This window comes from Prinia subflava, chromosome 2 (assembly GCF_021018805.1).
Source record: "Prinia subflava isolate CZ2003 ecotype Zambia chromosome 2, Cam_Psub_1.2, whole genome shotgun sequence".
Taxonomy (NCBI): Eukaryota; Metazoa; Chordata; class Aves; order Passeriformes; family Cisticolidae; genus Prinia; species Prinia subflava.
In genome coordinates, this window is record NC_086248.1 from 98,285,056 (window position 1) to 98,310,385 (window position 25,330).

A 25,330-nucleotide genomic window follows, 5' to 3' on the forward strand; every position below is an offset into this window, starting at 1 on the left:
GAAACATAATTTCCAAATCAGAAGATCTCATTTTCACAACAATTTTTAAAACCTTTGATCTGTGAATTGAAATTCCAGGAGGTGGGCAAGAGGTGATCAAAGTTTGCCAGCTACTTAGGTGTCCATTAAACAAACCAGCAAATGAATGACCCAGACTTTGACCTGTTTACTGTTTTTTTAGGTTACAAAACAAAATCATCTAGACCAGAGGGCAGGCAGATTGACAACCCTTCCCAGCTTTAGTGATGCAAAGGAGAGGTCTGAGCAGGCGCCCAAGTGACAAAACATCAGCCAAGAAAACTAAATTTCAGTGGGAATGATACATCCTAGCAGAACATTTCAAGTCCAACAAAATCACCACGCTTTTCTATTTGAGCATTTTATGGTTTTCTTCCATAACAGCATTTCAAAGGAAAACTTTATCAATTCTTGCACCTAGAGCAAGAGACTAGTTTCTACACAGCACCATAGTTAAAAAGAAACTTGCTCACAGCAAGTTTGTGTAGACTGACTCAGGTGTATTTCCCGATCTACAACTCGCCCCATCTCTTTGATCACATAACTTATCACTTGTGCCTCAGTTAAAAGAACTGCAGAAATAGAAGAAGTTCTAGGGGAAGCAGTGGCAGGAGGAAGCTGAATTATTAATTGCAGAGATAGCCTGGGGTGACCACTCTAATCAGAAGTCCATGCAAAACAGACAGGAGGCTCCATCATTCTCCACAGAATTCTTTATGAACTACATTTTATTTCTGATCCTTCTCTTGGGCACTTCAGTATTTTAAGGAACATACAAATATGACACAGATCACTATCACTGAAAAAATATGTGAAGAAACAGGCACTTGACCACTAAAACTACTTCCTTTTTATACAATTCTTGCATTTAAAAACTTAAGAGATACATGCATCATAAAACAATATAGGATAAGGCAATAAAAGGTAATCATCATCACAAGCCACACTCCTGATAGTATAGCAGATATTAGCTCACACATGCACAAAATAAAAAATACAAAACTTAATGAGCAATTTCTGTAAATATTACAAATAAAATATGATTATTACTGCACCTTAAAATTCATTATCTCTTATTTGCCAAGACTTAATCTGACTATTATAATTCAATTAAAAATTTAACAGAATATTGAATTTGCTCTTCCAAGTAATTGTGTCTTCCCAAATGCGAAAATGCTGGCTGAGATTCTTTGCAGTACGGCCTTTAGACACTGTAAGCAGGTAATTCAGTCAGGATACAGACATCAAATCAGTCTGATGCTTCTTCACCCTCATTTACCTGTTCTCTTTCCACTGTTGCTCCAGACAACCATTAGACCAATAAAGCTTGAATGAAAACATGAGCTAAGGTATTTGGAAACATTTGTAAGAGGGTATCATGCAATAGCTACAGCTGCTTCCAGAAAAAAAAAAAAAAAGAAAAAGAAAAAGGAAACAATGATTTATGGAAAAGTAGCTCGCTTTTATTCCTTACTATAATCAGAAAATCTAGATGAATTGACAAATTTACTGTAGGAAGAACTGCACAAGAGCTTTTACTCCCAAAAGCTACCTCATTTTTTTTGTTATGCATATTGCACAGACACAAATAATTCTGAATTACTTCTTCATGGCTTTCCATGCAAAGAGTTTTGCTCTGCACTATCCATCAAGCTGCTGGGGCCCCACAAGCCTGTATTAAACAACAACCAATATAAATAAAGTGCCCTGGCTGACAAGTCATCAAGTCTAGGTTTGGCAGATGAAAAACAGCTGCTGTATTCCTCCCATCCCATCTTTAAATAAAAGAAACAAACAAAACACCAACATAACCTTGCAATAAACATGGAGCAGTGTCCATTTTAGGGGTTTATTGAGTATTTTATATAAAACCCGCAGGTCACGTTGAGGCCCAGTCTGTTTTTCAAGAAAAGTTACTTGTGGTCAACAGCTGGCAAATCTGATTCCTTTGGTTTTCAAAGTTGACAGCGGACCAAAAAGCTGTTGGTCAATATTGATGGATAACAAATCCAAGTGAAAATTAAGAAAAACAGATAAAATATTCCACTTTGTAATTGGAGATGTTACAAACAAAACAATAAATCAATTTCTTTTCCCCTGAATAAGAGCACCCCAACACTTTAGTTCAGAGCTATTCTTGGTGGGAAGGGGTGACATTTATAATTTCAGAAGTAGTATCTATTTCACAATAAAATCCTCAGTAGGGAAACAGAAATAAAGGACTTCATGCTGAAGAACAATTACTCAAATAAAAAACTAGTAATTTTTGGAGGAGTATCTTTAAATCTTAGCTACTGGTACTGAACTAAAAATCACTCTCAGAGAAGGAGACATCCATGAAACTTCTAATGGCTTTTTTGCTCTCATCAAGATGGAATTTTCTCATCAAGTTAACAACTCAGAATACAGGAATGGCATATGAACAAAATTCATGTAGCCTAGGAAAACCAGTGACTATCACCAGGACACTAACAGCATCACAGCTTATGACAACTCATATTATCCAGAGAGCGCAATGATGAAAGTAAAGAGGTGGGATGTAAAAGCAGATTTTCAGAAGCCTTAAGCAAGGTACCCAACTTGGAAAAAGTTTCATTGAGAGTTCTGTTATTTGTGGCCATCCTCCACAGAAACCCCTCTGTTTTAAAACAGAATATATTAACCCAAATAATTCCTCATTTTCCAGCTCTAAGTATGCTGCAAATGAATTTGATTCTGGACAGGTAATACTGTAGTGTGGTTTGTTTTTCTTATCAGTGCAGCTTTGTTCTTTTTTAGCATCGTTGATACTGTGACAGTCATCACCTATAGAGCAACAATTGCTAAACTACTTTATTCCTTTTCTCAGTAGCACATTGTATGTGCAAAAGTTCAGTAGGCACCATGCTCAAAATCCCAACAGCAAACTTACTGAAGCCAGAGAGCTTCCACATAAAATCAGCTGCAAGATCAGATTATGGATTTTATCTACTCTCAGAATTATTAAATGACTGAAGAGAAAGACTAGACACTTATCTTCATTTGCCCACCATGTAAGTGATTCTGGCTCAACAGTACTTAGATGAGATATAGAGAAGAGCACCTACAGACAAATTTATGTCATTATTTTTTTTTAGTAATAATAAAGATAAATTGCTATTATCAATGGAATATAACTCTGCCAAGTCTCTGAGTCTCTGCAACCGCCTTAGGCTTTAAAAAATGTATTTCCAAGACAAATATCAAAGAAAAAAAACCATTTGCAAACAACATTAAAAATGTTCTAGCCGTTTAATTGGAAAATTCCATTTGAAAACTTGAAATTTTGCAGGGCTGCCTTTGTGTCAGGAGTATACAGCACTCTGAAGCATACGTACACATCAGCAAGTATCACAAGTTTATAACAACTTTAAAAGTCACATAAATTGTAGTTTTCTAGTGAGCTGTGCTTACAGGCTGGCTGCTTTCCAAGGTAAGCATAGAACAAACAATAAATGGGTTACCTGGCAGGCTCCAAAGCAAAAGAAGAAAAATGCAGCAGTTCCTGCAGAAAATTTAAAAATGTTTCACTCCCATTAGAAGCAGCAGAAAAGAGTTTATTTGCATTTGCTCCATTTCTGGATACAAAATCCTGTTTTCAATCTATTATGTTTTGGTGTAGATCAATATCTGAAGCATAGTTAAAATGCACATGTTGCCAAACTACCGTCCCACTATTAACTAACAATATTTCTGCTTCAGGACCTTGCAGTCAGAGATGAAGATCTGCTGTGCTTTTCAGTCTTGTAGACAACAGCCTTCACATCTCATTTGCACAGCTCACCAGTAGGATCAGTCAACAGCACATCTGACTATTTCAAAGATTACACGACAAACCACTGCTAAGAAGGGTAGCTTTAACCACATCTTCAGCTATGTAATTTCCTCTCTCCATCAGCTACAACAGGAAGCTTTTCTCTTCTGACAGGACTCTGAAGGGATGTCCCAAGGGCTTCAGGTGGATTGAGGTCTTCAGAGCCACTTCTTTGAAATGGCAGAGCATTTCAGGGTGTAAAGCACCGGTACTGTGCTGTGCATGGATGCAGGCTGTGCCTGGAAAGATGCACAACTGAGTTGGTCCACCTGTACTTGTGCTAATGAAGCTCCGTGGCTCAGCAGGGATTCCCATGGCAGCAGCCTGATGCAGACATGTTGTCTCCGCTTCCAGAGCTACTGAATCTGATCCTATCAAACATTTTTCTTCAGACTTAAATGTTCTCAAAGCCAGAAAATGTCTCATCAGTACAGTACAATAAAGCAACTCATGTTTCTTGTTAAAGCTGAAAGGCTTTGGCCCTTCAAATACCTACTAAGATACAAGCAACCATTTGATTCTTACTTGTAAATTTTTTGGCATTTAGATGCAGAGGATACAGGGCTATTGACAAGTAAGTAACAAAATGTTTTGCATGAACATTTATCAAGGTCAAGGTCATTTTAGCCTAAAACAAATTACCAGCATAAGAAGATAAATAAGTAATTCAATGCTGAGAGAACCGGGGAAGTTTATCTGCCAGTGCTTATGCAGTACTTTACTAAGCTGCCAGAAGACAAACAGGAAAAAACCCCAACATCTAAGACTAGGATTTTTAGCTTTTTAGCCCTTTATTATGTAAAATAGTAGCTCATTTGAAACAGGCCTAATAAAGTTTTCCAGAACTGAAAGGAGCTTATAAAAATAATTAGAAGTGGTTTAATAGGTGCTGCACTTCCCATCACAAAGACCAAGTCAATGTACAGTAAGAATGAGCTTCAAGTCAGCTCCAAACACGTTTGGCAATTGCTGATGCTTTAGACAGACAAGCTGTGGCAGATACACAAACGCTACTCAATCCAAGAACAAACTATCCATGAAATAATTACAGAACATCAAGTGACCCAGTCAGGGGAATAACCTATTACACCTACTCAGGGACTACTAGATTTTACACATGTGAGCAATGCTCTGGCTTAACAAGAACTATTAGGAAAAAGGGGGGAAGAAGGAAAGCCTGCAAGAGCTACAGATAAAAAGCCTTCCAACAACATCTGGGGCATTGTTACAGACCAATTGATCCCCTTGCAGTTTCTGACTCAGTACCACTGAAGGCACTACAAAAATGCCTTAAAAGTGATAGGGGAAAGAAACAAAAATAACAACTTTTAAAAGGCCACTGAAGAAAAAACAAACAAACAAACAAACCCAAAAAACAAACAAACAAAACAAAAAACAAAACAAAAAACCCAAAACCAAACAAACAAAACAAAAACAAACAAACAAACAAAACAAAAACAAAAACAAACAAAAAACCAAACAAACAAACAAACAAAAAAACAAACAAACAAAAAACCCAAACAAACAAAAAAAACCCCCAAAGACTGCTCATACCTAGAGAATGAGAGGCCAAAATATAAATAATACCCTGACCTACACCAAAACTATCATATGGAAGATAAAGGAAATAGGTAACAAGGTAGAAATAATCTAGAGCAGGTTATTTATTGGCATCCCCTCTCCCCCTTAAAATAAATAATAATAAAAAAGGAATCGAAGAGGAAATGCGAGGCATCAATCTTTGCACCAGATAAATCTTACCCTAAAAAGGAAGATACTTTCCAAATCTGGCTGTGCAGGTCATGCTACCAGAAATATCTAAATCAAGAATCTTCTCACAGCAGTTTTGATAATCATGAAATAAGTTTAACATTAGCTATATCTAGGCTTTTTTTTAGGGCCAGAAAGATTTAATGACCAATTCATTTTAAATATTTTTTTTCCTTTTGTTTCCTTTTTTCTCTTTTGCTACCAGAATCTCTTCCAAGAAGACCTAGTATTATCTCAGTTATTTCCAAGTGGGAACACACCCTGGTGTGTGCTTCCCCTTTTACCAAGGGCCCTGACCTTTCAGGAAAAAGATTATACAAAACCACAGAATTCCTGGAAAGAATTTGCTCTTTCTGATTAGCACAGTAATATCACAGAAACAGAAGCAAGAACTTACCTTCGAGGTATAAAACGTGCTCATTAGTAAGTAACTGGGCAACTAACCAAGGATATATGTGAGAAAGCACGCACATCTTTTTAGTTGTCTTTGGAGAAGGATTCTGAAACGTAATCATAGCTCTTGAAATGCTTTTAATAAGTTCATTGCAATGGGCATTGAGGAAGTGATATTTTTACTGGGGAAACTATAAATTGTGGACTTCTCAAACACAGTTGCTTATGACATTCCACTTCCCTCTCTTTCTCATCAGGCTGAGGCTTCTCTCCCTGTGTCATCTGAACATAAACACAAGGCTGAAACTCTCACAGTAGTTTCTACTAATCAAGGGACAGTATGCATTTATTTACTGCATTACTGGACAGTATGCATTTATTTACTGCATTTACTGTCTTACTGGACACTTTGCATTCAAACACTACAGCCTCAAGAAAATTACTCCAACTTAGGTATGACTGCAAGGCATGCTCAAGTTAAGAAAAAACATCACCAACACAGGTACAAAGTTAAACACAGATATGCCAGCATTAAAAGTAAGAGCATTGACTAAAATATTCTTATGTTCCAGAGTTAGGTAACATTTTCCATCTGGGCAAGGAAGAGACAACTATATTCTCCTACACTGAGATGTTCAGCTCTGAAATATTTTTGTTGCCAGTGAGACCATCAAAAATAGTTTGATAAACAAGAGCAAGAGCAGTGATAGCAAATGATGCAACACAGAGATCAAAGACCTGAAATTACACAGGATCACTTGGAGCCTACTAAATCCATTCATTTATGCTAACGTAAGTAAATACATGGAAACTATTTAGAGAAACTGTAGTTACATAATCTTCCTCAAACAAGGCACAGGAAAATTATTCCAACCATTTACTAAAATATTCTGAATTAATTAACTGGCAGCTGGGTCAACTTGCTGTCTTCCCCAGAGGCATAAACCCAAGACAATATGCAGGGATGCCACTTTCCAAGCTCGTGGGCAGAACGAATAGTACGGGAATTTCTGTTCTAGTGGAGGCACCAAATGGGCATAACTCACTCCTATGTCTTGACTCCTACTATGCAGGGTTTTACACCTAATCCTCCACAATGGCACTGAAATAAGAGCCCCAGTGACAAGCAAGGTCTTGCTCTTCACAGTTCTGACTTCTTCCCTCAGCAGGCCCACCGCGAACAGTGGTTGAGGCAGTGGCATCTCTGAAAAAGTTAGCTGTGATTGTTAAGCTAAAAAATCCAATTTCCACAGGGGAATGTATGTGGACACTTCTGAGTGCTTCCACTCCTAACACTAAATATGAGTTCTTGTATATATTTTGATCTGAATTTATACAGGAGCACAGGCTTTCATGAGGGTAGCTTTTAATATATAGATGGCCTTAAAAGCTCACCTTAGAAATGCACAAAGTATTGTATTGTTTTATTTAAAGATATATAATGTATTTTTCATAGTTTAAATAGAAGATAAAGTTTGCAACTTCTACTGATATCTACAAATATGCTGTGAGAAAAATCCCTGGCATTTACAGTATCAGTTATATACTTGAACTAACACAAATAACTTAGAAGAAAGGCCGTAATTTCTCAAGGCTAAAACATATAAATATTAATTTTATGTGAAGTTGCTTAACATTCAAAACTTTCTTCTCACACAAATCATTTTCACCTGCTCCTGCTGTTGTTGCAGATGAACAGCTGGGGAGAGAGGACAGAAAGAACCAAAACAACGCAGCATTGGGAATAAAGGAACACACTGTGTCAAAGGGGAAGCCTGGAGCTACTGGAAAGCCCTGTACTCCAGTTAAGCAAGGCAATACAGCATGACTTTTAACAAAGACAATTTGAAACCAATTACAACCCAGAAGATTAATGTATTGACCCAGGCATAGATGAGCCTGAGTTTTCCACCGCCCCTGTTTCCCAAGAATACTTGTCTAACTCAGGGAAAGAGGGGTAGAGCTACTAGAATTTTGAAAGTGCAGTAAGGAGAAAATTTGAAAACAACCTGAGGAAACATGGATTCCTGCTGAGCACAGAGTTTTCAACAACAGCTAAGATTTATTATATTGAAATTTTTTCCAACATAGATACAAGCTGCAACAGCATGTGTTTCCTTTCCAATTCAGCCACAGCCGAACAGTTCATTGAACCGTTACAGTAAGAAAAGAAGCTTTCACAACAACTTCAAGAAGCTCTCTTCTTTTGGGATCAAACAAATATATTATTAAAGCAATACCCGTAAAAGGAATCAATCATTGGACTAAGTGATGTCAAGGATTGCTGAGCAATTAAATCCAATTATTAATTTTGACGTATTGACTGAGAACTTCAGAACAGAGTATTGAGGAAAATAAGTAGAAGACACATGCTCATGAAACTATTCTTTGAGTCTTTATTTTCCCTCTGCACCGGATCTGAATATTAAGACACGCAAACAACCCTCTTCATCAATATTTAGAAAAGTTTCATGGGCAATGCATACAGTAAATTCAGTTTTAAATAATGATATTATTAGCATATTTACTAAGCAATCAAGGTTTTATTTTGTTTGTTTGGGGGTTTTTGCTATAGAAAAATGGGAACAGACAATAAAAGTGACACCTCTGAGAATTTCTGCTATATAGAAGGCAAGCTAGCAATAAGTCATCAAACCCAGAATTTTGAGATCTTTCCTCCACCTTAATTAGTTTAATGATATGACAATTTAACACGATTTTCAAAGAGAAATATATAATCAATGTAATACAAGCCCAGTGAAATAACATAGCCATATGAGCTCTGTTTGGAAGCAGCTGACTGGTTAAACAGCACATGGGTAGCTCTCATTAGACTCAGCATGTGCTGCTCTTTGATTTGTTCCCATCAGGCAAAGGATGTCAAGGTAAAGGTACAGCTGGTTCTTTGAAAGGAATATCATTAAGGGATAAATACAAAAAACTCAAAACTATCAAGGTTTTATTATAGAACAACCCATTTTCTAACAACATTGGATGAACATGCTCCATTTCTTCCCTACAGAAAGGAGAACACTTTTTTTAGACTACTACAGTATTTACAAATATTCTTTATTATTTACATAAGGCACTTTTAACAACTCTCTTGTAAATCATATCTAATTCTATTATTTGGTTTTATTGTATCCTTTTTTCTTTTGTTTTGTGTTTGTTGTTTTTTTTTTAATTAAACTTTGCTCCACAGAAACATCAGCAATTATGCTTGGTAAACGGGGTAAGAAGTTCATACAAAGCTCTTTCACTGCACAGGCAGTGATGACAGGTTCTGTTAAATATGCATTTTCTCACCTTAAAGATATTTCACTGGAAGAGCCTGAGCAGCAGAAGAAACAGTAATGATCTCTTGGCAAGCACATATAAGCTGCCATTATTGTGATGAAACATTTAACCACAAGCAGCTTCCACAGTCAGACCTGCTTATGCAAAGGAGCACATTTCTTCAAGTGTTTTAGTTTAAATAAATATTAAAGTACTTTTAAGACTTATCTTCTAACTCAACTTTCACCTCTTTTGTATGTATAATACAGTATACTACTGTGTTTTTGGAGTAAGGGTTTGGTTGTTTTAATTTTAAAAAATCTTTGAGAAAAGATTAAATTGAAAAGAAATTAGCTGCCCTTTGCTTCGTACCAGCAAAGTAGTACAGACTTTTTAAAATCCTGGATCAAAACTACCTTATGCAATTTTGAATTTGCCAAGCCTAGTACCAATCCATCAAAGAAGGATTTCCTTCATTTCATTTTGGGCATTTACATAAGTACCTTAAGTTGGGTCACTGGAATTATTCTCCCTCATTCCCCATCCCACTCCATTCAGAAGGCTGATCCTATAATCTAATTTCACAAAAGAAAACTGCACTTTCTCTCCTCGTGAAGCAGCAAATATACATACAGCTTATTTGCATGGAGGCTTGATCTACAGGGGGTTAATATTTTAGAACTCCTAGGTAAAATTTGCAATCACCTAAGACAAGCTAAAGAGACAACCTCAGGAATGCCTCACATCTTTGTGACATTAGGATTCTCCAAATGCAAATTACTGTGCAGGCACTGTTTTTTCAAGCTTTTCCTCTGAGAAGAGGGGGTGAAGGAAAAAGATACAAGATGCACTGGGAGAGCTTCCTTTTAGGAATAAAAGATTTTTTTACAAGAGCATGCTTATTGCTCTAGACCAACACAGTTTGGATTTCTAAACTGAATTCCAGAATGTAATGGAGCTTAGCCCTTGCAAGCTGTTTTGGAGATCAGTTCAAGAGCCAGGTCACTAGACTCACTGTGATATGTAAAGGATAAAAAGTGACAATCAAATTGCCGCTTTTCTCTTTATGCAGAAGAAATTACTAAATGTGCAGAATCACCACAAACTTCAGTAATGAAAAAGACCTGCTTGCAAAATTAATTGCTTCTGCAAAATACCTCCCACTTCAGTTTTCTTTCAATTTGATCCTGCTGATTTGAACATACAAAATATCCTTCAATCAATGCCACCAGTTTGGAAAAACTGTCAGATTAAGGTGGTATTTTAATTATCATGGACTTGTCCTCCTCAAAGCTAAAAGCCAGAAGACACCATTAAATCCCTCAATCAAATGTTCATGGAATGCTGTCCCACAGTATTCAGCAACAGTTGGTCTGCAAAAAGGTTTCTCCATATTTTGATATAGTAATTTTGATCTATAAAGAGAATTGCAAGCTAACCACAAAACTTCAGTCCTCATTTAGACAAACTGGATGAAAGTAATAATATACCATGAACAGCCAGCCTCCAGTCAAATTATTTGTAATCAAAAAAAAAAAAACAAACAGCGACCAAGCTCAGAAATTTAGTTTTCCTAGTTTAGCAAGGGACTTTCTGAGCATGTATACAATTTTGAAGAACTCGGCCTTTCAACAACTACTCATTATATTTATTTGTATGTTCAGAGACAAGAGCATAAAAATGACATTGTAAAGCTTTTGTTCAGGGTTCCTATCTGGTTGAACAAACAATTAGGGAGCATCTATCAATATTTGGATGTATTGATAGCCCAAAACCAAGCTAAGAATCCACACTTTACATGTCCAAATGCAGAACTGAAAGTGAGCTGCAACACAGCTATTTATTCCTGGATGGAAATCACACTTCACTATAGAAAGGGAACTAAGACAGCATTGCCACAGCTGAGGAAAATGCCACTTTCTCCCAGTATTTGCAAGATCCTACCAGGTAACAGCTGTAAGTTAATGCGGGGATATTCTTCTAGTTATGTTGGGACAGGAAGGTGTGTGTGGGTAGTTTTATATTTTTATTAACTTACTTTAATCTTATTTTGGATTTCAGTTTCCAGTTTGCTTGAAACCTCTTCTTGAGTATCCTGAACTTGTTTCAGATGTAGCAATTTGTCCATCTAGAAGAAATTATGCTATTAATGATGTAGAAAGGGCCTAAATAAGAAGTCACTAAATTTTTCTACAAGGTAAGCTCTTTTTTCATAAAGGATGAGGATGCTAAACCATGAAATTTTCAGCATTTAGGAGGACTGTACTGCTTAAGAGCAAAGCAGGTCTTTTTAATTAGAGTAAGTAAATTCTTCTTTCAAGGCTCTCCATTTGGTTACTTATATTTTAAAAAAGGGAACAGTTAGTTATAGAAGTTACATATGTTTATGTAAATCAAAGGCATCTCTACCAATGTAGAGATCAAAATCTAATCACCCTCTGCAGGCAGTTTTACTTCTAGTATTTATGCTTTTATTTCCAGTAAATTAATGATCGGAAATTAAATAATTTTGCTTCACTAGAGGGATCACATGATTTTTTAAAATACAGTGGTCTATCTGAGCTCTGGATGAAAGCAGGGAGAGGAGTAGCCTGAATTCACTGTGAGCAGCACTCAGATATTTTGGTGATCTGATCACACAAACTTCTATGGAATCAGATATTCCAAGAAACACTGCCAAGGTCCTCAAGAGTTTACAATTCTTCAGATGCACTGAATTGCTTTACTAAACACCAACTGCAAAAGAAGAATACATTTTTGTGTATATATCCACAAAAGAATTAAGCCTTATCTTAGCAGTACAACAAGAACCCTGAGACTATTGATTTTTCTCCCTTGCAAGAGAAGTCAGATTGTAGAGGTTTAAGCATATGCCAGAGTTGGGTCAGACTAGATAGAGTTACAGTAAACACAAGTATTTTTGCGTTCCATTTTCGAGTAGCAATGATATGTCTTAGTGAAAGACTGGCATTCCATCAAGCTTTTGCATCTCCCACACTGGACAAGGAAAAGGAGTTAATCATACAAGTTTTCAATCCAGAAAAGAGCTGCCTTTATTACTTAGAAGATGGAGAGTTACATTTCAGGGAATGAGTTCTAGAAAGTTTTACATCCAGCAGGGAGTGTCCATCAGCATGAATGGAAAACTGCAAGTCAGAAGCTATGAAACCATTACAAACTCCCTCAATGACCTTCTTCCAGCACAGGACTTTGGGAAGCATCACTCCACATCAGCTAAAATAAACCCCAATTCCCACCATCTCTTCCCTCACACAATACAAGTGATTAATATCCATTTTCTGTGAAAGTGTATTCCTTGCTTCCTGTCTTTGCTGAGCAGTGAAATTAAGGACAAGAGGACAACTGCCCATACGGAGAACAGACTGCAATGTCTGTATGCAAAACATACACCATTGCAAAATCAACATCACACTGGGCCGGAAAAAGCTACCAACCTGTCTTTGAAAATAAAAAAAAAATTTAAAAGCCCAAATGATGGACTTAAAAAGGAATAAAAAGGAAATGAGTCATGGGGAAAATTTCAGGGAAATTTCACATGAAAAGGAAACCCATAAGCAATTTCATAAAGTTTTCCATGCTGTTGTCCTCCCCCTCTGCCCCCTGCCCTTTCTTTTTTCTTTCCCAGAAGCTTGATGGAAAAGGACAGGCATCAAAATACTTTTATTTATCCTGCTGTTGGAAGGAGAACAAAACAGAGAATAGGCCACAGTGTGCTCTGACACTCTGAAGATTTGTCTGCTGCATCTTTTTATTCATGGAATAAAAAAATGCATTGCATCAAGAACTGGCAACTACAAGCATTCAAAAACTATGAATCAGATTGCCAAAACCCAAACACATTAAATAACCATTCCATCTCCAGTTTTCAGACATGCTGTCAGGAAATGAATGGTTTCTTTCTTCTCCTACGTCAAATGGGCAGGTGGAAAATTCCCAAGCACGTTCTTCTCATGGCTATGTTCTCAATCAGCTGGAAAGCAAATGTGTCAAAGTCCCAATAAGGTCATTTGGATTTATATCTTAAGTCCCTCCCTGACACTCAGAGGCAGCCTTCTGTCTTTGCTCAGGCACTAGAGAAACCAGAAACTTGGGAATGTTCAGATGCAGAAGGGGAAAAAAGATCCCAAGAGATAAAGATGGTTCTTCCACATGTCTATTATAAATCTGCTTTACTTAAGCAAATTATCTTCTTTCCTCTGTAAATATCTTAAGTCATCACTTAATTAGATAAAGAAAAGCAAGCTGCTTTGCTGTTCCCGGCCAACATACTTTTCTTATGGAGAGCACAATGGTTTGAAGAGCAGATGGAAACAGCTGTTGGAAGCTCTGAAGAACACTGATCATCCCAGCTGCTCAGAAGACTGAAGCATACTGCTCTGCTTGATACATTTACCTGTTCACAAGCTTAGAACCTTTGCAGCTTCTAAACATTATTCAGAGTCAGTCTTGACTCTGAATGCAGCCCAAGGCTTTGTCAAAAAAAGTTTACCACAAATACAGTCTGCAGGGTAATTTGTTTGAATTAATTCAGAACAAGAAAAATTGAGTCCTCATGCAAAACATTTGTTTCCAGGAGACTCACAAAGGGATTCTGCTACTGAAATGACATCATGTTTGTCTTGAACAAGTGTGGTTTTACAGGAGTCTTCCAATGAGACCTTGCCCAGTGACTCAGTGAATCAAATTTTCTAGCTTTAGCACTTTCCAAAATAAATAAAAAAGAAACTATATTAGCAATCAAAATAGAAGCAAAAGCACAGGAATTGAGAAGCCCTTTTCCTACACAGACATGGTACCCAGATTCCAGGCTACATCTCAATTTGGATGGCTGTTCCCTTTGATTTGGAATTCTGCTTTGACAGTCATTGACCTGGAAATACTTTATAGACACTTAACCCTTGGGGAATGGTCACAATTAGGATCCTGAAAAAACCCAAAACATTTTAGGGAGGTCACAAGTACCACCATGACTCACACACATAAAGATGGTTTCAAGGAATCAATTATTAGCTGTTTGAATGTGTCATGGCACAGTTCACACACAGCCATTTCATTATACAGATCAACTGTGCAGATGTGACACATCAAAAGGCAGCAATCTCAACAGTTTGAATGTATAAATTCAAACAGAATTTCTTCTAGTAAAGCCACTGACAAAAAAATTATTCTTTCTTATACATATGAATATGTTTAAGTTCAATGGTTTGTTGATAAAAAACACCTCTGAGGGAAAAAACATCTCTTAAAACTGTCATAATAATGAATTCATTGTAGCTGCAAGAATTTAAATTAAAATAAGAACAACCAGTAAAAAAAGCAGCACGTGTGACTCAAGACAAAAGATGCAGCTAGCCACCAGCCTAATAGGAGCCAAAGGACTGACCTTGTCAACTCCATCAATGGAAGTTGCCCCACACTCCTGGTACAGAAGAAACCCAAACAGGGCTTATTCTGTAGCTACAGATAACATCTCTAAGAACCTGCTTCCTGTCCCTCTTGCTGCCCTTTGGTCTTAACCTGTGATCCAGCAGTGCTCTTTGCCCCCTCAGGTGTATTAACTCATTCTGCCAGAAGAGCCTTGGTTTCTAATCCCACCTCTGGACTGCTCAACGTTAACTCCAGGATCTCACTGCCTACCATGCCCCCTCCCCTTCCCTACTATTTCTGATCATTTCACTGACACCAGAGGAGGAACAAGCAAGCAGGAGAGAGCCCCTAGCCTAGAATCACTCTCTGAAGGCTGTACCCCTTGGTTTTCCACTTTGTAACAGTATTTCCCTCCTGCCTGCCCTAAACCACAGATCTATGCACTCATGTCCAGTTAAGATTCCTCACAACAAAGTACAAGAAAAGCAACTGGCACCAACCCTAGAAACAAGATAATACCCGAGCATCATCGAGGACCTACCAGTTGCCCTAGAGTTTTCTGCAACGTTAACTGATGAGGAATAAAACCTTAACAGTCAGATAAATCACATACCCTTTACAGTACTTGTTCTCTAGTATTTTCCTTATGGCATCTATTCTGAGTTACAGCAGAGGCTGAAAAAGAGTCTGGCTTATTTTGTGGATTTTTGGGGAAGTTTTGCTATTATGCTGGGACAGGGAAGGAGAGAAACATTTACAAAAGACTTGGCAAGAAGTGGCAACACCCACTTTTCTTTTGTTATTTTGGCATCCATTGCCAATATTTTTGGATTTTCATTCTGGAAAAAGGAGAAAGATGAGGAATTGTCTGAAGGAGTGTTTGCTGGGCTGCTTGCCCTCAGAAAACTGGAAAATTGCCAAGGCTGAAGAAAGAAAATATTCTATAAACTCAGATCTGAGTTGTGTTGAACAGAATAACATTTATGGAGAATTAATACTTCCAGTGTCTTGACCTAGGAAACTTTGTTATCTTGTATGATGTTCAAAGAAATGACCAGTGGAAAAATATACAGAAATTGCCAAACAATCAGCAGCAGTGCAGGCAGTTGCCCTGTCTGACAATCCTGTCAGACACCTCGATAAGAAGGTGCAGGAAGAAAGCCTGCAAGAGAAAGAGATGGTGAGCTTATTTTTAGACTCTGTTAACATTTATCTTATGCCATAAAATACTCAGGCTTACATTCTTCTCACTATTACTCATTCATTAGCAGACTGATCTTATCTTCTATATATAAAGAGCTAATCCTTTTGTTCTATAAGCAATCTTTAAGCCTTCTCCATTCTTTCTGAGTACCCAAATTCATGAAGGAAAAGGACTGACAGAAGCAAAAGCAGCCAGACAACCTGCCCATCCACACAACAAAGGTACAAATCACACCCTCGGGTTCACTCAGCTACCAGTAGCAGGTAATCAGTCAGAAGCCCCACACTTAAAATACTGTGATTTTAAAATAAAGTCTAAATGCTGTATCTTGCTCTAAGGAAAAGTTCCCATTTTATGGATTATCTTACTAGGAGGTATTGTTAGCTGTGGAATGGTGGCTCAGGGGGTGTAAAACAGGTTCAAGGCTTCAGGGAGCACAGTAATAAAGAGGAAGAAAGTAGTAAGGAGAAGATTAAATCTTACATCTGGGATTTGTTCAGTTACTACAGAGTAAGGGATGCTCTTGAGAAGCTGCCTCTTCAGGCCAGGGAGGTCTGGTTGGGCTGGCCAGCTGTTCAAGGTGCCAGCTCCTGAGATTTAATCAACCTTTAACTGTTGGAGGACATTCTCATTCTCCTGCAGCAACCCCAGGAGAGGCACTGGGGAAAGGAAGGACACAACCATACTAAAAGGCACCCCTGGCACACCCCTTAAAGAACAGCTGGGAGCCACCAGCTCAGACAGCAGAACTAGCACAGAGAGTCATGTAAAAAGACCAAGGCTGCAGTGACTCCTTGTAAAACAAGTATCTGTAATCTTATCCAGCCGACGTGGCTAAAACCACAGGGGGTAAAGAGAAGGAAAGGTGCCAGCTGGAGAAGGCTAGTCTAAGAAAACAAAAATATGAATTCCTGTTGCCTGCCTTATTTATAGTATAATTTATTCATCACCATCCCAGACAGAAATGTCTGAGCAACTTCCAGAGCACTGAGATGTTATTTTTGCCCTCCAAAATATACGGAGTATAAGAAACACAACCAACAATCACTGTTTAATACAATAATAATGCAATACTATGATTCACTTGCATTAAGTCTGACTAAATATGTCATTATCTTTAAATAGAAATGGCAACTAATAATTTTAAGACTAAAAATAGAAAGATATGTGATGTGAATCCTATGTGATTTACTCCTAATATGAATATATTATGCTGTCTTTCAAATATTTTCCTAGGTGCTTTCAGCTTTGGTAATTTTTTTTGTTTTTCACTCAATTTTGCTTTTTATTTTTTTTTGTGTACCATCTAGTCACAGAAATACATTTCTAGCATTTTGTACAAAAAAGGATTACATCACTCCACTGCTACAGAAACCATGCTGATATGAAATGTAGATGGCATTGCAACTAAAGAAAATCAAACTGCAGAGAAGATGACAATGAAATATGCAGGAGCAAATACACAAATAACCCCTTTATAATGAAAGGAATACTAAAAGTCTTCTAAAAATGTCAGCTAGGGGAACTCAATAAAGGTCAAGACACTTTGAAAAGGAGAAGTTAATCAAAGACTTTCTGTATTTACTGTCTTTTGTTCCATAACAAAGTACAATGTACTCTAAGTTACTTTAAAGCTGTGACCTTTCTTGCCAGCATTCACTGTTCACTAACACTAAAGTCCCAAGTTTTGAAGAAGCCAAACCTGTTGATGTGTAAATTGTGACTCTCTAAAAGCACTACTTAAATTACAGAGTTTCACCAACATGATTACTTTTGACTGTTCTTGCATAAACCAAAATAAACAACAGGTGGGGAATGACCCCAGAACTCCCTTCATATATTTTAAACAGCCTTTAATGTTACCATTCCCACCACTAGCAAATCAAAATAGGTGCGGCAAATATCTTTGTGCCAATAAAAATGTTTCATTTAACAACAAAGCATGTGTTAAGAAGGCAAATTAAAATGTACAGGCACGTTTTGAAGTCACTGAATTTAGAGTTGTAAAAATAAACCAGCATTTTCAAAATCGAAGCATTACAAAAACAACAAGCAGATCTCCCATCACCTTAAGGAAAGCCATGGTTTTCAAATAATTTTCTTAAACTGTCACTATCAAAATGAAAAATCAAGAATGAGAGAGATTGTGAATAGTATCAAAACCACTCTTGAAACTTATTTTTTTGTGGCTTAACAACCATATTTTCCTGTGTTTTAAAGTGTTTCTTTCTTTTTTTACAGGGCAAGACCATTAACACGAGAGGAGAAACAGCCTATAGCATGACTAAAAAGCAAGTGCTTCTGTCTTTCCCCCCCTCAGGAAAGAGTATTATTTTCCTAGGTTGGCTTCGTTGCAATGTACATTTAAGTTGCTCAAACAGCAGCTAAAACTACAGTTTCCGTTTTCAATTCCTATGATTCCCAAGACTTAAAAGCGGAAAGGAAATTTGTTTCCCAAATAACACCCCTTACTCTGCAGCTTACATAAAGCTAAGTAGTTATTTCCTATGAGAATGTTACAGGAGTTAGTAAGACATCTTTTTCTTCTAAAAAGAATCATCCATGAGTCACCTCAAACCAATAAAGACACAATACCACCACGGACAACAGATCTACACAGAATGGCTGAGGTTGGAAGGGACCTCTGGAGGACTTCTGGTCCTATCCTGCTCAAGCAGGACCAACTGCAGCCAATGAGCTTATGAAGATCTGAGGGAGACTCCATAATCACCTTGGGGAACCTGTGCTGGTGCTCACTGACACTCTCAATAAAAAAGGTGATTTCTGAGGTGTTACTTGCCTCTGGTCCTGTCATTGGGCACCACTGAGAAGAGCCTTGTTTCGTCCTCTCTGCATCCTCCCTTCTGGTACTTGCACACACCTCCAGGCTGGAAAGTCCCAGCTCCCAACCTCCCTCACGTGTCAGAGATGCTCCAGTCTCCTCACCATGTCTGTGGCCCTTCATTGAACTGTCTCCAGTACATCCAGTATGTGTTTGTGCTGGGACTCGATCCTAAAAATTTATCGAAGAATTTAGAGTAACCTGATTATCTGGGAAGTTAAGCCTGAAAGGTTAAAAGTTGCACCTCAGCTGCTGCACAGGGTTTTACAAGATGCCAAAGAGAGCTTATTGCCCTCTAAATTCACCATGAAGGGGTTTCCTCTTTAGCCACTACAATCATAGCTTTGGTCCTGATCCTAACTCAGAGCAGAACAATTAAGGCCAACTTTCAGGAAAATGAATTCTGTCTGAAAATATCTCCCTGCTAGCAGCAAAATTAGGGAGACTATAAAGTCACTTAAAAATTCACCAGTCCTCAGCTTCATTTCAAACAGTTTAAGCTTCATGAAGCAAATAATAAAGGTGATAATGTTGTGAAATATTGCCAGGCTGAGAGAAAAAACTAGCAGCTCTGTGTCACAGCATGACCTATCAAAATAATTCAAATTACCTTAGGAAACCATAAGTATCTTCCAACTTTTCTCCCTCTACATTTAGGTAAGAGGACTAAACACCTGAGGCTAGAAGACATGAGCAACGACCTTTACACTTATTTATATTAAGTCATTATTCTTTCATAGTGCTTCCAGAGCAATTTACAGTAATCTGCAGTATGAAAAACAGATATAACAGACAAAGAAAATAAGAAGTGATTAGCATTTCTTAGTATGTCAGAATTTTTAATGACTAATACTGTAGCAAAGAAGAAAGATTAATGGCAACACAGCAAGCAAGAAATGGGATTTTAGTATATTATAGAAAATAAAAAGTTGAAAGTGATCTAAAACCTCTAACAACATATTTATAAGTCTTTTTTACTGGTAACAGACTCCAAATCAGGTTTGACTGCATTAGTCAGTAAGGAAAAATGTAATAATTTCCTGATACTTCACTGAAATTCTTAGACCAAACTACAACAAAAATAAATAATAATCCCTTTCAGAAGGAATATTAGAAAAGGATTCTCCTCTAGTTGCTCGGGAACTTCAGGGATTTAAAGTATTTCAAAATGTCTGGCTGCAGTTCAACACAACATGGCTAATGGGACTCAGTATGAACTCTCCCATAACATTTTATCTAGTCAAATAATTTCTGTTTATAACTTTCTATCTCTAGCTTCCATACTGTCAGATAGCAATATCAAGAATATAAATGGGAAACTACATTAAGAGATATCATAACTGACTCTTTTAAGCTGAAAGTAGGTTTTTCTATACATTAAGAACCACCTCAAGTCAGCTGCAAGATACCCTATAAAATAACATCTAGAACCTGCAATTTCTGTAAAGCTGTTACACAGTTTGATAGCGTAATTTGGTCACTTTCAATTATGCAAACCACATAACAGAAATATACTTTGAAATGATAACACTTTTGCCCATCAAAGTTTACTAGTTTACTTGGTGCATAGAGGAATATTTTTTTTTACTACTAGCAGGGAACTCAAGGCATTAACTGTAATTTGACATCAGATGTTCACCAATAAAGGTGAACACCGTGTCCTCCATCAAAAGCTGAAAAAGATTTAACTGACCACCAAATAAGGTAAACTATGATAAATCTAAAACTCTAAGCTTCAGACCTCATTTACAATGCATCTCTCCAAGTTATCAACTGCAAGATGTCTACAAGTTCATCAAGTCAGCTTTGTCTCACTCTAAATATCATAAAAAACTGAAGTACATTTACATCAAGTAACTTGAAGTACATTTTAGGAGGGTGAAATTCACTGTGAAAGCCAGCAAAGATTAGGAAAAGCTGTCTATCCCCAATTAGACAGTAAAAGTCAAAGCACTTTGGTTCAGTATGAATTCCTTGGGAGAAAGGCATCCCAATCAACATCCTTCATCTTGACTGCAGAGGTATCAGCCTGAAACTGGAGGAAGTGGCCAATACAATTTTCACAAGTTACTGTGACGAAAATTTCAGAATGTGAGTTGAGAAATTAGAAAAGGATCTTTTCTTCTTACTTCTTGGAACAATAAACACGTACTTAATCATGCATATGTAAATAGATAAGGAACTGTTTCACTCTGGACCAAAGCAAGATTTAAGTGAGAGGTATAAAGCACAATTCAGTCACACTGCAGAACATTTGCAATTGTAAATGGCTTTGTAGAAATAACTTGGAATAGTGACAGATTTCTTTTTCTGGTGCTCTTGATCCTATATTCAGGAACTCAATCCAGTGACCTCTCTTTGGAGTCAGCACTGATCTCAGGTATCTATCATTTTCCTACAGTAAAACAGACTGCCAGAAAATCATAGTCTCAGACTATAGATGAAGTGATTCTGTGGAAATCTAACACATAATGATTAGTTTCGGCCTGAAAAGTGCTTTGGTCAGATACAGCAACATTGGAATTTACAGGAGGGAGAACATCACATTTAGCAAGCGGTCATCCTCAGCATAAGTACAGTTTGCTACATTCACAGCGGAGATCGGGGGATTCAGCGCCACTCAAAAAAACATTTGGGATATTTATGCTGCACCGTGAAAAATGGAGAAATTACAAGGCACCAGATTTAAGGCTTTTGCTCCCTGGCTGGTTTATTTTTTTCACACAAGAACTTCACCTTATCTAATGCACAGGCCTTGACATCAGGGTGAAGAAGGAGAAATTACTTTGTATTTCTTTGTCCTCTTCCCATACAAGAGTGCTCAGACATTAAAATTCTAGGAAAAAAACCCTTTTTCCCCCTTTTCCCTCCATCTTAAGTTTATTATACTGCTATCTGGAAGTGTTGTATTTCAATAATTTATTTTCACAAAAGATCTCATTTATATTTTTATAACTCAAGGCCTACAGCACACAGCATATGAATTGTGTCTGCTTAATCTTGAATGTTTCCAGACTATTTTTTTTTCAGAATACTTGTCACTGTGCAGTACATCACAAGCACAACTCACAGTTGTTATCAGCTTCAGCTGCAGCTGTGAAAGCTTTGCATTCTTTATTTTATAGATGTCCAATTTGGAACCTTACTACTAAAATACAAAGATCACAAGTAGTTACTGCTAATAATGTTACATATCCCGCTTTTTAAGCAAAAAGTAAAATCCAGGTCTTCAGTGGCATTTAACTACAGAAACCTTCAGATCATCATCTCCAATCCTTTATTTAGTTCAGGATACAACATCAAGCACATGCAACAAGTAAAATAGGTTCTACAGACCACATTCTTTAAATCTTTAAGGTGTTCCTAAAATACAAGCCATGGTAAACAGCAAGTTTTTTAAGGGGGAATAAAAAAGAGAATTTATTAATGGAAATACATCCTCTCAATTCAAATGTGGAGATGGACATTACAAAACTCAGCCCGTATATCACTTGTCACTTACGTTTCTGTTGGTTTTAATGAAGTCTAAGATCATGAGCCTACTGTGAAGAGAATCTGTGAGAATAACAGCTGCTCATCTCAAATAGCAATCATGTAACTCAAGAAATGTCATTTTAGTATTTTCAAGGAACAAAGGAAAGGAAAGCACTCAAAAGACAAGGTAGGATATAGGCAGGATATCCTGGAACAGAGGAAGACCCAACGTTGCCATGTACAATATGCATATGTTCTTAAAAATCAAAACCTCAGCATTTAAGCTGGCCAACACCTGTAACTTCCAAGCATTCCCTTCAAATTCTTTAGCTAAATTAAAACAAAACAAAACAAAACAACCCAAAAATAAACAAACAAAAAAACCCCAACACAACAAAACAATTGGAGCATTATCTAGAATCTAGAAAGGGACCAGATATAACTGCTTCTGTATTTGCTACATTTCAGGGTAGATCTGATATCACCAACAGGTTAAGGGATGAAAGAGTAAAATGCTAATTAAAGCAAAAGTTTTTATTTCAAGCCATTAAAGTAAATCTGTATAGTCAGTGTAAAATTCCTTAAACCAGCAGACTTGACTGAGTTAAGAAAGAGCAAATACTATCATATTTAATCTTTCTCATGCCTGATCTAGGTACCGTTTTATGAGTACTTCACTAAGTGTTTTCCTCTACAGAAGCAAAATAATGTCTTCTAGTGCTACTAAATGCTCATAAAATAACTGATTTTCAAATAAAAACATTAATATGAAAATCCTAAAATGCAACCTGTTTTTCTTTTGAAATCAATTCTGTCCATCAAGAAAAATCAATGAAAGCAGGCTTATAGAACTTGAAGATAATAACGTAATAATTCCAAGTCTTTTCTGTTCTTTTTCTTTTTTTCCTACTAGTTATATTGTAGTCAGAAAAATTCTTTATTCTACATTAAGAAACAACATATCCAAGCTGACTTCCTTCTGAAAAAATTACCTGAGCTTTTACTGATTGCATTTAGAATGCTTATATAGAAATTTCCTAAGCTTTTTCCGGAGCAAAAACAGTTAAACTGTTTTAATTAAACCACTTTTCCTTGAGAAGTATTTCCTTTACAATGTTTTTAATATAACTCAACATTGGCTGCATCTTTCCTGACAGATGGTATTTCCTTAACAGAGAATGTCTCAAATGGTTTATGTATAACATTCTTTCTAAAATTCATTTCCTTTCTGTGTAAGAAGTTAATACACCAAGAAAAAAACCAACAAAAACAACAGGAATGTTTCATGCCATGTGGAATATAACAGTTCTAGAGTTTTGTTTTAAATTAGCCGAGTAATATTTTTGTAGAAATATTAACATGGTTGAAGCTTAGCATTTGGAAAACGGAAAAATACTTGCCCACAACACTGCTTCTCTCCAGATCCCACTCCAACATTAACTTCTCTTTTATGTTCTACTCCTCAGTCCCATGTTTGATGGAAATCTGACAGATCTTAGTACAGCTCAGCTTAGGAAAGAGACGTTAACTGGGTGACTGTTTTCAAGAACAACAAACTGGTATTTCTGTAACAAATAGCTCCCAAACCAGAAAGGAAAGTTCTCATAACTTCCCTCCAAAATCATTCAAAACACTGAAATCAGCAGAAAAGCACACCATAATCTTTCTCAGGAGGACAGACACTGAGGTCTCACAGAAGTAGACGCAGCTCCTTAGGGTGGGCCACTCCTCCACATTAGGATCAAAACACAAGTTCTTACGAGGGAGACTTGTACCAGCTGGCTGTAGAAGAACCAAGGTTCCACAAGCAAAAACCTTGGGGAAATGGAATCTTTGCAGGATATTAAGGCCAAAGGTATTGGGTTTGCAGCTTGTAATATAAATTCCCTATAAAGGTTGTAAACCTTTGGCTAAATGGCTGGAGAGCAAGAGCAGTAAGAGCAGTCTTTAAATGATAAAGAAATACCTGCTGATAATTTCTTTTTCCTCTTGTTATGCTATAAGCACTCACTAAAATATTACTTTTCTACCAGATCAAATAATTTTCTGAAGCTGAAAACTTCTATTCTAAAATATTCTGCAGCTTGTGGAACTATATTTACAACATTTTGCAATTACTACTTTCCATTTTTGGGCATCTCTTAGCTAATATGCCATTCTGTGATACCTCTAGTAAACATTATCATCTGTGTTAATTCTGTGTACATGGAGAATATCTTGCACTGAAATCCAAAGCTACCAGACAGTTTCCTTAAATTTTAAGGTTTGCTTATTTTATTTTTATGAAGAAATGACATATTTCTAAACTTCAGCAAAAGCCTGTCCTAAATGTGCCTTTTCCAGCCACTTTTGTACTTCAAGACACAACGAGAGATCATGGAGACTGGGAACATAATCTTTCTTTCTAGTATGCAAACTCATTTTAGCTTTCTGCTCACAGCAACGCCACCTTCAGTTCTGATGGCGAGCTGAATGCCCAGAGCTCATGATAACAGAGCTTTGGGCAATATGTGCAGTCCCAGTCTGCCTAAAAGATTTTTATGGATGCCTTACATAAAGTTAAAAAATTTAAAACACCTGTATTTACCATCTCTATTTGCCACTGATGACATGTAAAATGAACAAGGACCTGAAGGAACTGGGGGTCACAGACAACATGGGAATAACTTACAGCTTCCCTTTAAAATGGGGAAGGATTTCCTAGAGCCACTTCAGGGGCCTGGTGCTGTTGCAGGAGGGTGAAGGTCTACCAAGCTGCAAAGGCACAGAGAGAAGGCAGACCATCAGAAAACCCAGCTAAGATGTGACTGAAAGAATAAAACTTCACTAAATCTTCTAAATTTTTCATAAAGTTCTTTCTTCAATTAAAAAATAATTGCTATTAATATGTTTTCAAGGAGAATAATTGCACAGGGGTGCTGTGTAACCTACCACATTTGTTCTTCAGTAGACCAGCCTATCATAATTACTTCAACAAAACTCACATAATTTCAGCTATTTCTCCCTTTAGACAGAAGATAATATGTATTCTTGTGCTATCAACAACCATTTTAGCAATATCCCTGTTGTGACCACTCCAAGTCACGTGCTTCTTCCTAAACTTAATTTCCATACTTCCACAACTACAGAGCCA

The 25,330-nt window shown here is 37.0% G+C and overlaps 1 protein-coding gene across 5 annotated transcripts in view; it reads right to left on the bottom strand.

The window, feature by feature from the left end:
* The window catches only part of LCLAT1 (lysocardiolipin acyltransferase 1), a 112,062-nt gene that overhangs the window by 78,907 nt on the left and 7,825 nt on the right, over positions 1-25,330 (bottom strand). Inside the window, exon 3 of one of the 5 annotated variants that reach the window (XM_063391165.1) lies at positions 11,328-11,417. The exons of 3 other annotated variants lie outside the window; for them this stretch is intronic. The gene's annotated coding sequence lies outside the window, so the exon portion shown is untranslated. Of the gene's footprint in view, positions 1-11,327; positions 11,418-24,868; positions 24,952-25,330 lie in introns of all 5 variants that reach the window. One more of the 5 variants, XM_063391167.1, reaches the window with a different exon arrangement.